The sequence below is a fragment of the Siniperca chuatsi genome, linkage group LG2, assembly GCF_020085105.1.
Source record: "Siniperca chuatsi isolate FFG_IHB_CAS linkage group LG2, ASM2008510v1, whole genome shotgun sequence".
In the NCBI taxonomy this organism is placed as follows: Eukaryota; Metazoa; Chordata; class Actinopteri; order Centrarchiformes; family Sinipercidae; genus Siniperca; species Siniperca chuatsi.
Window position 1 is genome coordinate 12,460,966 of NC_058043.1, and position 14,843 is coordinate 12,475,808.

The 14,843-nt window shown below is 39.5% G+C and overlaps 1 protein-coding gene and 1 long non-coding RNA gene across 5 annotated transcripts in view; one reads left to right on the plus strand and one right to left on the minus strand.

The window, feature by feature from the left end:
• LOC122866519 (neurexophilin-4) overlaps positions 1–14,843 on the minus strand; it is a 118,086-nt gene that overhangs the window by 16,227 nt on the left and 87,016 nt on the right. The window contains exon 2 of one of the 4 annotated variants that reach the window (XM_044176292.1): positions 1,312–1,342. The exons of the other annotated variants lie outside the window; for them this stretch is intronic. The gene's annotated coding sequence lies outside the window, so the exon portion shown is untranslated. The remainder of the gene's footprint in view (positions 1–1,311; positions 1,343–14,843) is intronic. 4 annotated transcript variants of the gene reach the window in all.
• Positions 2,957–4,732, plus strand: LOC122866562. The gene is made up of 3 exons (XR_006375746.1): positions 2,957–3,932; positions 4,364–4,408; positions 4,504–4,732. It is a non-coding gene; the product is annotated as an uncharacterized LOC122866562 (long non-coding RNA).

Genomic DNA, 14,843 nt, shown 5'->3' on the forward strand with positions numbered 1-14,843 from the left:
CATCAATCGACTTGGTTTCACACTCCGAGACCCAATATCAAAGTAGATTTGAACAGAAATGAGAAACACAGGATTGTCTTTCCACAGACAATTGTGTCCACTGCGGTTATTTGTGTCATGCTATCCACTGGTGGAAGTAGGCCTCTATCGCTCTGGGCCCCTGTCTGCCAGCCTGCTGTCTTTCCATCAGGCTGAAAACATTACTGAGGACAGCAGTATTCCTTTTTCTCTCCCTCTCTACCTGACAGTTGCTTTGTTTTAGCTCAGGTCATCTCACCTGCAGGGTGCTGCCCGGTGGCTGATCACTTGGTCACTGTCAACACCCAGATGTACACACACACACACACACACACACACACGGACAGCATCCTTGGCCGCACCAGATACCCAAAGATCTGGTGTAGTGATAATGCTGAAGCCTATTCTTTAAATGTTGAAACCAGTGAATTAAATATCTGCAAATTAAGCTACTTGATGACGCCACTAAAGATTATTTTCATTACGATTAATCTGCAGATTATTTTCTCAATTAATCATTTGGTCTATAAAATGTCAGGAATGCCCATTACAGTTTCTTGAAACATAAGGCGATGCCATCGAATTGCTTGTTTTTTCTGACCAACAGTCCAAAACCTAAAGATATTCATTTTATTATCACATAAGACAAATACAAACTTCAAATGTTCACAATTGACAAACTGGAAAGAGGAAAAATACCTAAAACAATTAATTATCAATTGATTGACAATTATTTATCTGTCAATTGACTAATTCATTAAAGCTAGGGTAGGTAAGATTTTGAAAGTATCCAACGGAAAAAATCCCACCTCTCCCTCATGCCACTCCCCCAAAACACATTTTCATGCACGTGCAGAGTGCACGCAGGTAGGCAGGCAGGCAGGCAGGCCAGCCAATCATTTCATTCGGAGCGTATTACAGGCCTGTGACATACTGGATTTTTTTTTTCAGTTATAGATTGCTGTCGGGATGTAAAGAGAATTTCAACAAATACTGCAAAAAATGCTTTAGCTTTGGTTATTGTTTAGAGTTTAACAAATCACAAAACACAAACATTTTGATAGGGATCCCTTAATTTTGGTTATTATAGAATTGTGATCAAGTACTGAACAGAACATTTTGCTGTTGAAAAGTAAACTTGTCATTGCTCTCGTTTGGACAAACTATGAAACTGATACACTTGCCTCAAACATATCTTTGGCATTTCCAAACTGCAATTTCTTTCTCACTTATCAGCTAACATATATAATACTGATCTATCTATAATTAGATAATATTGGCTGATATACTGGCCTGGCTATTGGTCTGGCTCTGCTACAGAGATCTGGGAACAAAATGGGACAAAAACATGAGCAGTCAGATGATCAGACACGTTGTAAACAAGCCAACAGTTTAACCAGATTACCTAAACCACTTTTTTTGGAGGTAAAACAAAAAGTGTAATTTTTAATAATAATCTCTTATTACACAGGAAACCTGTGTGCTCAGCTACAGCATGCGAGGTAGGTTTAAAGTTGAACCAAGAAGTCGATCTGTGAACTTGACAACGGACAGATTGAGTCCTTCCTTTTACTTTTGAGTTTAAAACCTGTCTAATCATCTGAGTGCTCGTTTCTTGACAAAGTCCCTGTGTACCCAGATCTTATAAGTAAGAGCATGTCAAAAACAATAACAAATGATGGCCAAACTTACAAAAAAAATTATATGCTTGTTGTAATAAATCTGAATCTTTTAAATGGATCACTTGGTATAAATGATAAGGTAAAATCTCTGACAGTTTACAAATTGTTATCGTCTCATTGCCACATTAGCCAACCCTGTGTGACTTCTGCAAAAAGAAAACCTCTAACGGTTTGTCTCAGGTATAGAGAACCTGTAGCAGAAGATTTGTATAAAGAAAAATTGTGGTGCTGCTATGATAGCTACATTTGTACAGTATTACTGACCTGCTCTCATTCACACTGCTTGTGTTGATTCAACAGTGATTAAAGGCTCTGGACAGACCAAGACTTGTAACTAATAGTCCAGCAGGATCTGTGGTTCAATTACCATGTGGGGCAGCTCTCCTCTGTCCCTGGGCTAGATGCTGAATAGCTTCAGTAAACACACACACACACACACACACGCGCGCGCACGCACACGCACACGCACACGCACACGCACACGCACATCCTTTATAAATGTGATGTCACTGACCAAAGGATATCAACACTGATACATTTCTCTCCCTCGTTTTTTCCTTAAAGATATGTCCAGAAGAAACGTATTGGAAGATTGGATATTGGCACTATCTAAATTAATGTTTTCAGGCCCTGGGGAGGCAAGGTTCGCTGTACCGTCTGGGTGTTTAAAAATCAGAGGACAGCTGATGAAAAGCTTGGCTGAAGCAGTTTATCCACAATGAGAGAGAAAACACAGGAAATTAACAGTGACCTATGAAGTCAATTCCAGCACTTTCACAGAACTCTTTTGACAGTTAGTGGGTGGAAATCTTAACCAATTTGAGCTGAATTCATAGTTTCACTCGGCTGGCAACTGGTCTTTTGTAAATTTGAATCCAAGGACTCATAATGTGCATCTAAAGCAAACAAACTTGATTTACTGAAAGATGTCAGTGATATTATGTTTTGTGTAGCACAGCCTCAGTTTGGACAATATGTGCTTAAAAGGCAACAAAACAAAACCAGCTCGGCCTTGGCATTCAAAAATGATGGATGCAACAAAAATGTGACTAGAAATCTTTTGAGTTTCCCCACTGGTCCAACCAGACCTACAGCGACAAAACTGAACTGACTGACACACGCGTAAATGCTCACACGGCGTAAACACAAGACGGGTCTAAGGATCTGGCTTGTTTCCAGAGCAGATGGGTGGGTTGGGTTGGGGAGTGGGGTGGGCCTGGTGGGTGGGGGGTGCAGGAGAGCGTCAATCTGTCATTTCTAACAAGCCAGGAGACTTGGAGCCAGGGCAGGTCACAGACACAGGACACACACACACACACACACACACACACACTCCTCGTCCTTACGCAGGCAGCGTCACATTCCAACTGTGGCATTCCTGCTAATTAGAACACAAATTAATGATCCAAGCAAGTGAGACAGGCTGACTCTCCCTCCCTCTAGTCAACATTTAGCCTTCCTCCCCATTGCATCTTCCTCTGCGTTGGCTTCTCATTCTTATTCCTCTTTTCCTTTTCTCTCTTTTAAAAAAAATTAATTTTCTCTTTGTCTCTTTTTGCGCTTTCTCCTCCTCCAAGACAGGTGAGAGAAACATTCTGGGAAAGTTGTGTAAACACAACCTGTTTCTAATTTATCAATTAAAAAAAGGCATTATATGCATACTCAGATTTTGTTGTAATAGGACTATATAGGCAGGCAAACTCAGTATCTTCTTTTTTATCTTTCTGAAAACTCACTTCTATCTTATGGATTTTTCTTAACTTATGGTATTTGTTGTAATTATTTAAATATTTAATCTTGTTCTGTTATCTTATGTTTTGGATGTTCTTTTGTTGTTTTTTAAAAAAACCTTTATTATTTGTTTTTATTGTAACTTTGTTTTGAAAGGTTCTATATAAATAAAGTTATTATTAGGTACAAAATCTGTCCAGGAGATTCTGTAGAAGCTTTTACACGCTGAAAATAAAGTCATCAACTGCCATTAAAATAAAGCTTATAATCCAAAAAACTTTAACTTTTCAACGAAAATTAGTCCAGTTTTAACAGACGGCTAGACATCTTTTCTGCTGCTTCAACAACAAACTGAGACTTTGGTAAAAAACGGGAAGTGAAAGCCACAAGCCTCTCTTTCATGAAATCAAATCTACTTTTATAAATAACCATTAAATTGTCAGCATGCCGATAAAGGACCGACTAGGGAAACCTGATGACCGAATGGTCTGCCTACATGAGGTAGGTATATCTCTTAACTCTCTTACCTAGCTACTCCATACAGCTCTTTGACATCCAGACTGGGAAGGTCAGACAGAAGCCATAACGTTAGTTAATGTTATTTTTTTCCAAATGCTGTGTCACAGTTAATTTCACACTAGTGCTGACTGAATAACTTACACATTCGTAGAGACTACCTTCAACATTTTTGCTATTTTACTATCGATGTAAATGTGTTCAGTTGAACTCTGCAGTAACGGCAGTGGTGCTCAAGAGCTCGAAACATAAATCGACTGCTGGTTTTGTCTAAACATTTGGAGGAAGTTTTCGTGTTGCTACCATGTGGAAAAAAAACTATAAGTAAAGCTAGGCAGGTAGTTAAATCACAACTTGCTCGGTCTCTTTGAAAATCCTGCATCGTTTGTCTAACATTATTTTTCCATTATCATTAGAGTGAAATTATCAGAGCATAACTTGAAGAAACGATGAAAAATCAGGTGTGTAACTCGCAGAACAAGTGCTGGTTGTTCCTTTTAGAGCTGCACTGCTGAATAAATAGCTTCTTCTGTGATTGTATCTGTTATTTTTTCAGGAAGAACTGTGATACATTCTGGGGCAAAGTCAGAGAAAACCACAACAACAACAAACTCAATCTGGCAGTGCTCCTCAGCAGTCCAGGACACCTTGCCCACGATGCATCAGTGGAGGGCTGACCTTGAGTGCTAGGCATTAAGGTCAGGAAACATCATTAGTCCTGCTTCCCCACTGCAAGGCTAAGAATAGGAACATGAACACAATCACTCACTCATCATCTCCATATATCTTTCCTTTCTTTGCTTTTTTTCTTTATCCAATTCATAATTTCTGCTAAGGGTTTTCTGGAAAGACTAAAACAATGAAATATCCAACAGTAGTACATGCAGTCCTATGTAGGATTAAATGAGTGGTAGAACAGCTCTGAATTAAGCACCACTAAACTATGAGCATTATCTACACTGCCAAATCAATATGGAACATGTGTCTAATGTCTGTATTTTCTTTAATACTCAAATCATCTAAAATAAAATAATCACTTTCCCTGTTTTGTAATTCTCTCTCAGGCTGCCAGATTATTTTACATGTACTGCAGGTGTATTTTTCTGTCTTCATGTTGCTATAGGCACCACACACTGATTGTTACCGTTAGATACATGCCAGGTCTTGTTACAAAAATGTCAGGGACTGAAGTACGGCTGCTTTGATTTATTCAAATAAATAAATGCACCCCGCTTGTTTGAGTGAAGTACGCTGGAAAATAACACCTTACATGATGGGGGAAAAACATGTTTTTTTAAACACATACAAATCACCTGCTGGTAACAGCCCACACCCTCCATCTCTAGTTTCCTTCTCTTCAGTCCCAGTTGGGGCTCTGGCTCACAATCAATACCTTTCACTGCTAAGCCAATCTGCAATAATAAAGGCATTACAGACAGGGAAAAATAACACCAAATCTTATTAAATATGGGAGATGGTTTCTTCCCTTCCATGTCTTCCTGTCTCTTGTTACCTAGGTGAGCAACATTGGACAGATCGCAGCAGTTGGCTTGATCCCTAAATGTTCTGGGATGATCAACGGGCTCAGGATCAGGGCTGGTATTGTGGGTTACAGGTAGAGTTTGGAGCTTAGCATTCTGCTCAACTCTCCTACCAGCCATGTATATTTCACAGGATTGTCTTTTATATTCAGTCTGTGGCTCAGTGGAGCGCTCATCTTTATTTCATTTTGTGGCATTTTTTTAATTTTAGCTGAGATTTTTTTTTGCACCCTCCTCCTCCACTCCCTCCATCCCTTCTGACAACCCCCTCTGCTGACTGAATCAGTAATGACATTATGCAGCTTACACTGAAGCTTTCAGCAAAGCAAACACTAACTTCTACTGTAGCAATCTGAGTTCTGCCCTTACTGCACCAAGCATGGAAAGGGAGATATTCTCATTCTGAAAACACCTATGCTCAGTCTTTTTCTCACAATGAGCCAACATCTGCAAACCAACCATTCATCAACTCACCTCTTTATTTATAGTCACAAATGCAATTTAGAAATGACACTTTATTGGAAACTTGGAGCTTTTCACATCTGCTCATTACAGTTGGCCTTGGCATTACATTCCTGATTGGGCGAACCTCCTTCTAAGTTGTGAGAAAATAAAATGCAGTGATTGTACTGTGAACACATGACAAACAGCCCTCAATAAATACAAGTGCTAAAGCTGTATTGCTGGGCAGAGGAAACTGTTAGTATTATTGGTTATGCGTTCCTCCACCTTTGTATAGCAACACTTACCGTTGTAAAAGTAAATCACAGCCTTTTGTGGCAAACTGCTTTCAGTTATTTTGCATCTAGATCATAACAACACAGAGAAAAAAACAAGTAGAGTTCATCTACCAAACGGTTTTCCTTTAATATAGTGTATTCTAGTGACTATTTTATAATTTATCCTACATACTGTTTGATGTAAACATCATACAGTATTTGTCAGAATAAAAAAAACTATGACCTTATTCCATAAAGACTCCTTCAGAGGGCACACGGCACATAACATCAACTAACTGAGAAAAAAAAGCTGATGACTGAATTTAAATGAATGACAAACATCACTGATAAAACAGCAGAGCCAGTCGCTGCATAATGCTAGTGAAACCACTTGTGATGACAAGCTAATTTTACACTCAAAGAACACTACAGAATATGTTCTCTCACGTCTTCTTTAACTTTTTAATAATTTAATTTAATAATTAGTATTACTTAAAAAAAATCCTACGTAATTAAACACATGTAGTTCAAAAGTACCCAAGCACAAATTAAGGTTTAGTAGTACAATCTCTCATGAACGAGCTGATTAATCTCTTTAGAACAGTGTTAAACACTAAATAAGTTGTGTACTGATGAGACATTTTTAATGATTCTAATGTTTCCACATACTGACACTGTGTCTTATGCTCATCTCAAACATCATATCCACTTCACTAACTCAATGAAGAGCTTGTATTGCATATTTGGCATACAGCTTTGCATCCATTGCATTGTAAAGTTGTGTCATTCAATTAGCTGCCTGCCAAATAATTTTCCAACTTTTTCTGATGCCCTAAAAAGAGAAAGAAGAAAATTTCAAGCAATAGTGTTGCACAAATCCACTACTGCATGTACATGTAGAAAAACATCTGAGACTTAAAGGATTGACATCTCTTTATCTAACATGACATTCAGTCTGATCTATAAAACAAGTATGACATTATTTGGCAACAGATTGTAATCTCCTTTGCTACAATGAAAAGGAGACGCTGGGGTTTGATATCTCAATGAAGAACAAGAATGAAATCATTAACTAAACTGTTTGGCAACAGAATCCAATCTTTGCTACATCAGATGTGGTAAATGAAAATGGGAGGGTGGGTTGATATCTCAACAAAGAACATTTGTTATCACAGATGAAAATCAATTCTTACCAAAATAGAAATCATTGTAGAGGCAACGTGCATAAAGACACCAGAGGTGTTTGGTGCAGCAGTGGGAGGGGTACGATTTAATACCTTAGAAATGTCCAGAAACATTAGTATTGAAGAACACATATTAAAATTCAAAGCCTTTCGTAATCTATGTCCTGTAAAAGATAATGACTGGGGCAGGTAGTGTATCTGATATAAAAATGCAAAAAAAAAAAAAAAAAATGGTGGGGGAGGAATGTGAATTACAGAATTGATACGGGTGACACAGGGGGAAGGCACTGACCTTGTGGATTAAACCTCCGAGAAAATTACAAAAAACATTTATCAGCAACATTCATTTGTAAATCTAATTTTAATCTCTATTTAGTGGATGTGGCAATCTCCAAATAATGCACATCCACTTAAATACAAATTGCTTTGCCTGATGAGATTTCGTAAGATGTGATAAACCTTGAGGCACACAATAATGTAGGAGCAAAATTTGTGGACACATCATTTTTGATATTACTCTAAGGTTAAGTCCTCAAGTCAATCTCAAGAATGATGTTCAGCTAGTAAACTACACCATAAATTGTGGGTGTGTGTGTCACTCTCGAAGCGAGGGTTTACTCATTCAAGGTCTACACAGGGATTTTTGATACCAGAATACTGCACAGGTATGTATATACGGTATGTTTTTTTTTTTTTTTTTTACCTTTGGCAGTTCTATTTTACAAGGCAACAGGGTAGTCAATCTTTCACTGATATCTTTTTAATCTCTTTCTTTCTGTCCTTGTGTGTGCATGTGTTTGATTTATGTGGCTCAGCAGGCCATCAGGACATGGTGCTGGCCCCTCAATACTCTGCTGTCTGATGTAGCAAGACATGAGATCACACTGGCCTCCTTATCTCAACTATAAGAAAACATCCAACCACACAGAGTGATAGAGAAAAAATATAAAGGAAATTAATACCTAGAGAACAAAAAGAGTTGGGATAACACTGAAGAGTAGAGGAGGTAGTAGTAGAAGTGGTGAGGGACAGAAGGGAGAACTGAACAAGACGCTAGCGGCTGTACTTTGGCACATCTGGTGCTTTGAGCTAAATGTTAACACTAGCATGCCAACGTGCTCACAATGACAATGCTAACTTGCTGATATTTAGCAGGTATAATGTTTACCATGTTCATCATCTTAGTTCAGTATGTTAGCGTGCTATAATTTGCTATTTAGCACTAAACAGACAAACTGAAATGTTGACCAGATGGTGGCTCTAGGTACAAAGTTAAGGGGCAACCAAAATGATTACAATTCATCTTGAGGGGAAAGTGTGTACCAAATTTCATGGCAAAAAGAGTTGTCTAAACACCACAAAAACCACAAATGTTAACCTCATAGAAAAGTCAGGAGATCACCTAAGTCTTCATGATTAATCATCTGGGCATCATGGATATCTGTACAACATTTCGTGGAAATCCATCGAGTTATTGTTGAGATATTCAGTCTGAACCAAAGTGGTGGATCAGCCGACATGCCATACCTAGCGCCTCCCTGCTAGCGAGTCCATGTTTGACTGACAGCTGAGCTAGCAGGGGAATGGAGAGACAATGTAAACAAACATGTGTTAACAGTAGCTTACAAGCTAAGGACAGTATTTTGTTAGCAATGGTATAAGGACAACACCATTTAGCATCCAAACTAACCGATGTTGACATTTGCAGGTACGTTTTTTAAGCTGTTCAGCAAGCTGAGGTGTAACACCATACATGTCTCTATGCTCATAAGAGAACAAGGACACACAAGATAGAAAGCTGTTGTGGGTTGCGGTTCAGTTTGGCTCATTTTGTCTTGTGATTATCAGTGTTTGCTGACACCTTCCGTAATTAATCAACTTAAACAGTTTTAAGTAATTTACCAAATGGGGCTTTAAATTTCTCTCTTCCCCCGCCCTCATCAGGTGTTATTGTTTTTAAGGAATACTTGATTACTTGGCCCCTAGGGTTGGTCGTTGTTCTTTGTAAGAATGTACTGTATATATTTGCAGTCTTACTTGTTATGGGAAATGCCTGACAAAGGTTGCTTAACCGAAACGTAGCTATTCAATATTTTTTGTAAATTACTAGGACTAGTACTGTCAGCAGATGATAGAACAGTAACGATTGCTTCTTTATGCAAATGAACATTTCAAATGAAATGGTTTGTTTGGTTATATGCAAATAATTAAGTAACAACAGTGTTCTCACTGAACAGACAGACTGGGCAAACAGTCATGAAACCAAAAATATAAAATATAAATAGTTTCCTTTCTGGTACAGAATTTTTCTGAATAAAGAACACAGGACATGGGATTTACAGAGAACATCTGTAAACATCCTGTCGCGGATTTAATTTCACTTTAAATTCTGTAAACATCAAAAAAAACAACTGAAAAGTTTGTAACAAAAAAGAGAATAAAAGAAATGAAGACTTCTAAAGTCCTGTAGTGTGTACAGGATGAGTCAAATGGATCACAGAGCTCGAAAATTAACTTGATTCATTCAAGCGATCACTGTCTTTTCATCCCTAAACTGTAGTTAGTTTAACTTTACGCAGTCACTCATGCAACATACTTCACTACAGCCGACATGCACTGAGAGTTTAAGGTTATACTGTTGCAAGCTTCTCCCAAAGTCATGAGGAGAGGAAGAAGAGTTTGATCAGCATTCCCCGGTTGGTCTTTCAGGGGTTACACTGTTCTGCTGTTGCCCTCTTTGTCTACGCTGCATTACACTGTTCACACTCTCCTCAGCCCAACATACAGCAGCCCTCCGCAGTGAGATGTCCGGCCTCTCGCTGGTGGAACATATGTGTCTGTTTCTCCGTCTGTCTCTCTGTCTGTCACTTCTTAGCCCTCATTCTCTGTCTGTTTCTCTAGGTGCCACATTATGTCACTGTCACTGACTGGTCATGTCGCTACATGCAGGTTGGGGTCTGGTCCAAGTATTTGCCGAGGGGAGGGTGACATCTGGTGAGCGAAGTGCACTGAGGCTTCAGGAAACTGGTTCCATCTGCGGTTTTCTGACCAGGACACAGAGAGGAAGCAATTTTTTTGGGGGGGATATGTACATGTGTGATCCAGCTGTGTGAGTGACGAGGACGGCAGTTCCATCTTTATTAAGGCCACACTGAATTTGCATCGTAACCTGAAGTTTCATCCACTGGATTTGATTCAAAAGTGTTGAGTTGCTGGTAGCTAGCTAGTTCTGGTGGTAAATAAGAAGGTTTTTAAAAAGGAAAGATATTTTAAGCTACATTGAAATGGGAACACTGTGATTTTGGCCATCACCAGTTACAAAAATTTGCCTAAATCTCACAAGCTCCATCTTTGCTATGATATAATCATTTTGAAAACATTCACTCCCTGGAATAATCAGTGACCTAAGAGAAGTGGTTTATATTCTGGTGACAAGTGGAGCAGGATTTTGAAGTTGAAGTGAACACCACTTGCCCACTCCCAGTCTCTGTTTTAAACTACAGTAGGCTTTGATCTAAAATTGAATATGATTCAGTGACTGCATTGCCTATTTATTAATCACCACAGATTCACCAGAAGACAGTTTTGGTGAATAGTGACAACATTCACAAATCCTCATACCAAAAATGACAAAATAGTTCTTTTGTCATTGCCTTTTCAAAACAAGCCATATGAACGTTTTCTGCCCCCCCCCCCCAAAATCCCTACAAAATCTGTAGCTGTTCTGGAGCTTTGGATCGAATCACACAAGGCTCAACAGATTCAGATCAAATTTCCATTTTTCTGGGCACTTTAAGGGCTTATTGTCAATGTTGGCTTGAAAGTTGAGATAGAAAGTGCATTCTTCTCCTTGGAAACAGAAATTACAGAAACGGTCTCATCACAAGGTCATTGGTTAGGCAAAGATCGTGATCATGGAGAAAGGATGTGAACCACAGTTTCTACGCCATCCACCCCACCCTCTTCCTTCAAAAGTGGCGCTAAAGCAACGTCACACAACTTTCTGTCATTGATTCCAAGAGAGAACAGTTATTACTTGCATGACCACAAAAGGTCGCTTTTCAGGAAAAAGTAAATAGTGGTTGTTTTAAGTGTCGGAAACAAACAACCAATGTTATCATTTATCTGATGAGGACAGTCTCATATGGTAACTGCTTTTAACATTTTAAAGATTGACAAATTTACATAAAATATATCCACAATGCTAGTCAAAAATTTTATTTGAGATATCTCTAATTACTAGTAGGAATGAACCATTGAGTTGTATGGAGAATCTAATTAAAAATATCTACACTTATAGCCAAAACACGAATACAGGATTTCTTCAATGAAGTTCTGACTAGTCAAATACCAAGAACAGCCAATGACGAGGCTGACGTGTTCCTCCATTGGGGTTGTAAATTGTCCATCTGTCCAAGGGTTTTTGGTCTACACCAGCTGACAATGCTTCAAACCCAAACAAACACATGGCGAGCCTTGTCAGACGGCAGTGAGTGAACAAAATTTGTGTGCAGTTTCTACAAGGCTACTCACATATTAGTAACTTCCTCACAGACAGCTACAGCCCTTAAATATATAATTCGCTTGTTCAGAATCTGTAACAACATCAAAGGCATAAAGTGGTAACATGCATGTCAAGGTCCTCTAACACATGCTGACAGTTAAGCTCTGCATGAGGAGTATAATGAAATTTGCCAATGTGAGGGCAGTTAAGATGTGAGATGATTTTCTGATGTTCCTATTTGCCCACACAGCCTCAGTTCGCTCTGCACTCCTCTCCTTCCTTAGCCCTGACCTAGACTCCCTCCCCAGCAACCTCCTTTGGGCCAACTTGGACCAAGTTAAAGGAGGGAAAGTCTACCCTCGCCGCCTCCGCACACAACATTCCTTCCCTCTTGCTATCAATCTCCCCATCCCCCCTGCTTCTTCGTTGCTCGGGCTAATTAACTAAAAACCAAGCAGAGATTTTATATAATTCAGCAGCGAGAACTGCCATGTCTTGATCCAGAAACACCCAGAGAGAAACATGGTGACTGGAGCCAGAAACCACTAGGAGAGGAAAAAGGAAAAATAAAACGCAAATCTCATCTCCACCAGCGCAAGCTATCAGAGCACAAGGAGCTGGAGGCTGACACTATGAAATTCTCCTCACATATTTTGTTTCTTCCAGGGCTACATTTTAATCAGACACACTGGTAAAGTAGTTGCGGGCTGGGCATGACCAGTATCGAGGCGGGAAGCAGGGAGAGGAGGAAGTGGAAAGAGCATGCAAGAGGAGAAATGGGCCGATGGAGTGAAGAATAGAGGCTCGATTGTGAAGGTTTTGACAGGCAGGTGGCAGGTGAGAGAGGTGTGGATGATGAAAGACAGCGAGAGAGAAAGACTCTGAGAGAGAATAGACTGAGCGAGGGATCTGTGACCAAATGGTTCTGCGAAGTGCTCGATTCTTCACTGAAATCTCCTGACCACTCTCCATTAAGCTTGAGTCCAGGAAACAATATATAAAGAAAGTTTTGACATGGGAAAAAACAGTCCGGAGGAAAAAAAAATTGAAAAAAAACCCAACAAAAAAACAGCTTGTATGAGCATATTGTCCCGCTTTCATCTCAATAATGCATCCCATGTAGCTCCTGAAATACTGAAAAGACAAACAAGACTCCTTTATTGCATGTCTTCTTAAAAACAACACCAACAACATCAAATCCCTGAGATTCATGTATGTCCAGCGGATTTCCGCAGGATATTTTATTTATTAAGATAGTGTGATTGCCGAGGTTCATCGCATACTGAGGCTTACCAGAGGGGTCACCACTCTAGCTGGGTTACCTATTTTCTTTCCTCTCACCCTGCCTCAGTTCTCCAATAAATTCAATGGATGTCTGAATTAATGCATTACAAGCCACACTGGAGATATTAAAAAATGATAAAAACTAATCCCTCCTCCACAGTCCCATCTGTGGCAGGGTCCTCACACTGAGCTGACCCTGAGCATTCTCTGCCATCTGCAACATGAGTTATGATATTTGGTGTCGCTGGGATTACACTTTAATATTTCATTACATGCACAAAATTCTTTTCCAGATATCTCCCCCAGGTGTGTCACTATTAATCATTAGATATTGTGAAAACCCAAGGCTGTCTAATACCTTCTATGTGCGCTATACTCATATACAAATATTGTGTGCATGTGTGTAAAAAAAGTGCATCTACAGTATATATAGAGGTAATTACAAATTGTGCATGTAAACAGTCATAACAGACACACATGTCGTTTTCTTAAGATTCTGCAACAATTCAGCTCTCTGTGTGAGCATGTGCTCAGTTGCCTGTCTCTCGCATCAGTAAACACATGTGAATGCATCAGAATACACACTGCTATATCAAATAGCAAAAGTATGAAGCACAGCGTGTGTTTTCTCCCAGGGGGAGCTGAGACTAGGCAACACATTGACCATGGGGCAGCAGCGTTATGCCACTCCTGGTGGCCCCCGCCGAGAGTTGAACTACTCATCATGCATTCATGAAATAAACACAGTGCCCATCATCAGGAGCCAAGCGTCCATTCTGATGTGATTCATTTCCAAAGCTCGACTCTGCTCCTCGCAGCCAGGAAAGAGAGAGAGAGAGCGATTAACACACTGCTCACATCACGAAGATGACTGGGGACCTCTCAAACTAGAGCATCACTAGTAGAGCAATCCAAAGTAGGGCTGACCACTTCACATCCAGAGTCTCCCTCTGCTGCTTTATTTATTATGTCATGCAAAAGAGGACAACAACAAACCCCAGTAGAGATTCAGGCAAACTAATAGTTGAATACATTACTAAAGAAAAACAAACAAAAAACACTGGCTCTCAAAAAAAGAAAGTGTTTTGATTGACAAATAACTTTTCAATACCATATTCTGAGAAATATAAGTATGTTTCTCAACAACATTAAGATTCCAAAATTCTTAAATATTAAATGTTGTCTAACAAGACTGAAGAGGCTATACAGTAGCTGTGCTAGCAGCTCAGAGGCTGTACTTACAGTGGTGCGTTGAGCTAAATGCTAACGTCAGCATGCTAACATTTGCTTTATTAGCACTAAACAAAGTACAGCTGAGGCTGATGGGAATGTCTTTAGTTTTGCAGGTATATGGTCATAAACTAAAGTGCTGGAAAACAGTTTTGACCTGTGAGAAAGTGAGATGATGGATGAAGTTGTGGAGCTCCCCCCTCCCCTTCTCCTCTGTTCAGGACATGGTGCCGTGATGGATGTCTGCCCTCTTAGCAAACAACGTTACAGGGCCATGACACACCCAGCTGTAATGTCCCTTTATCGGCTTCGGTTAAGTGTTCATTTTCTCCCCTCTGCCATCATGGCTGTATTACCTCAATGATAATTGCTGTGTAATAGATAAGGTATAACAATTAGGTACTTGTGTATCCTGCATTCCCTAATTTTGGTTG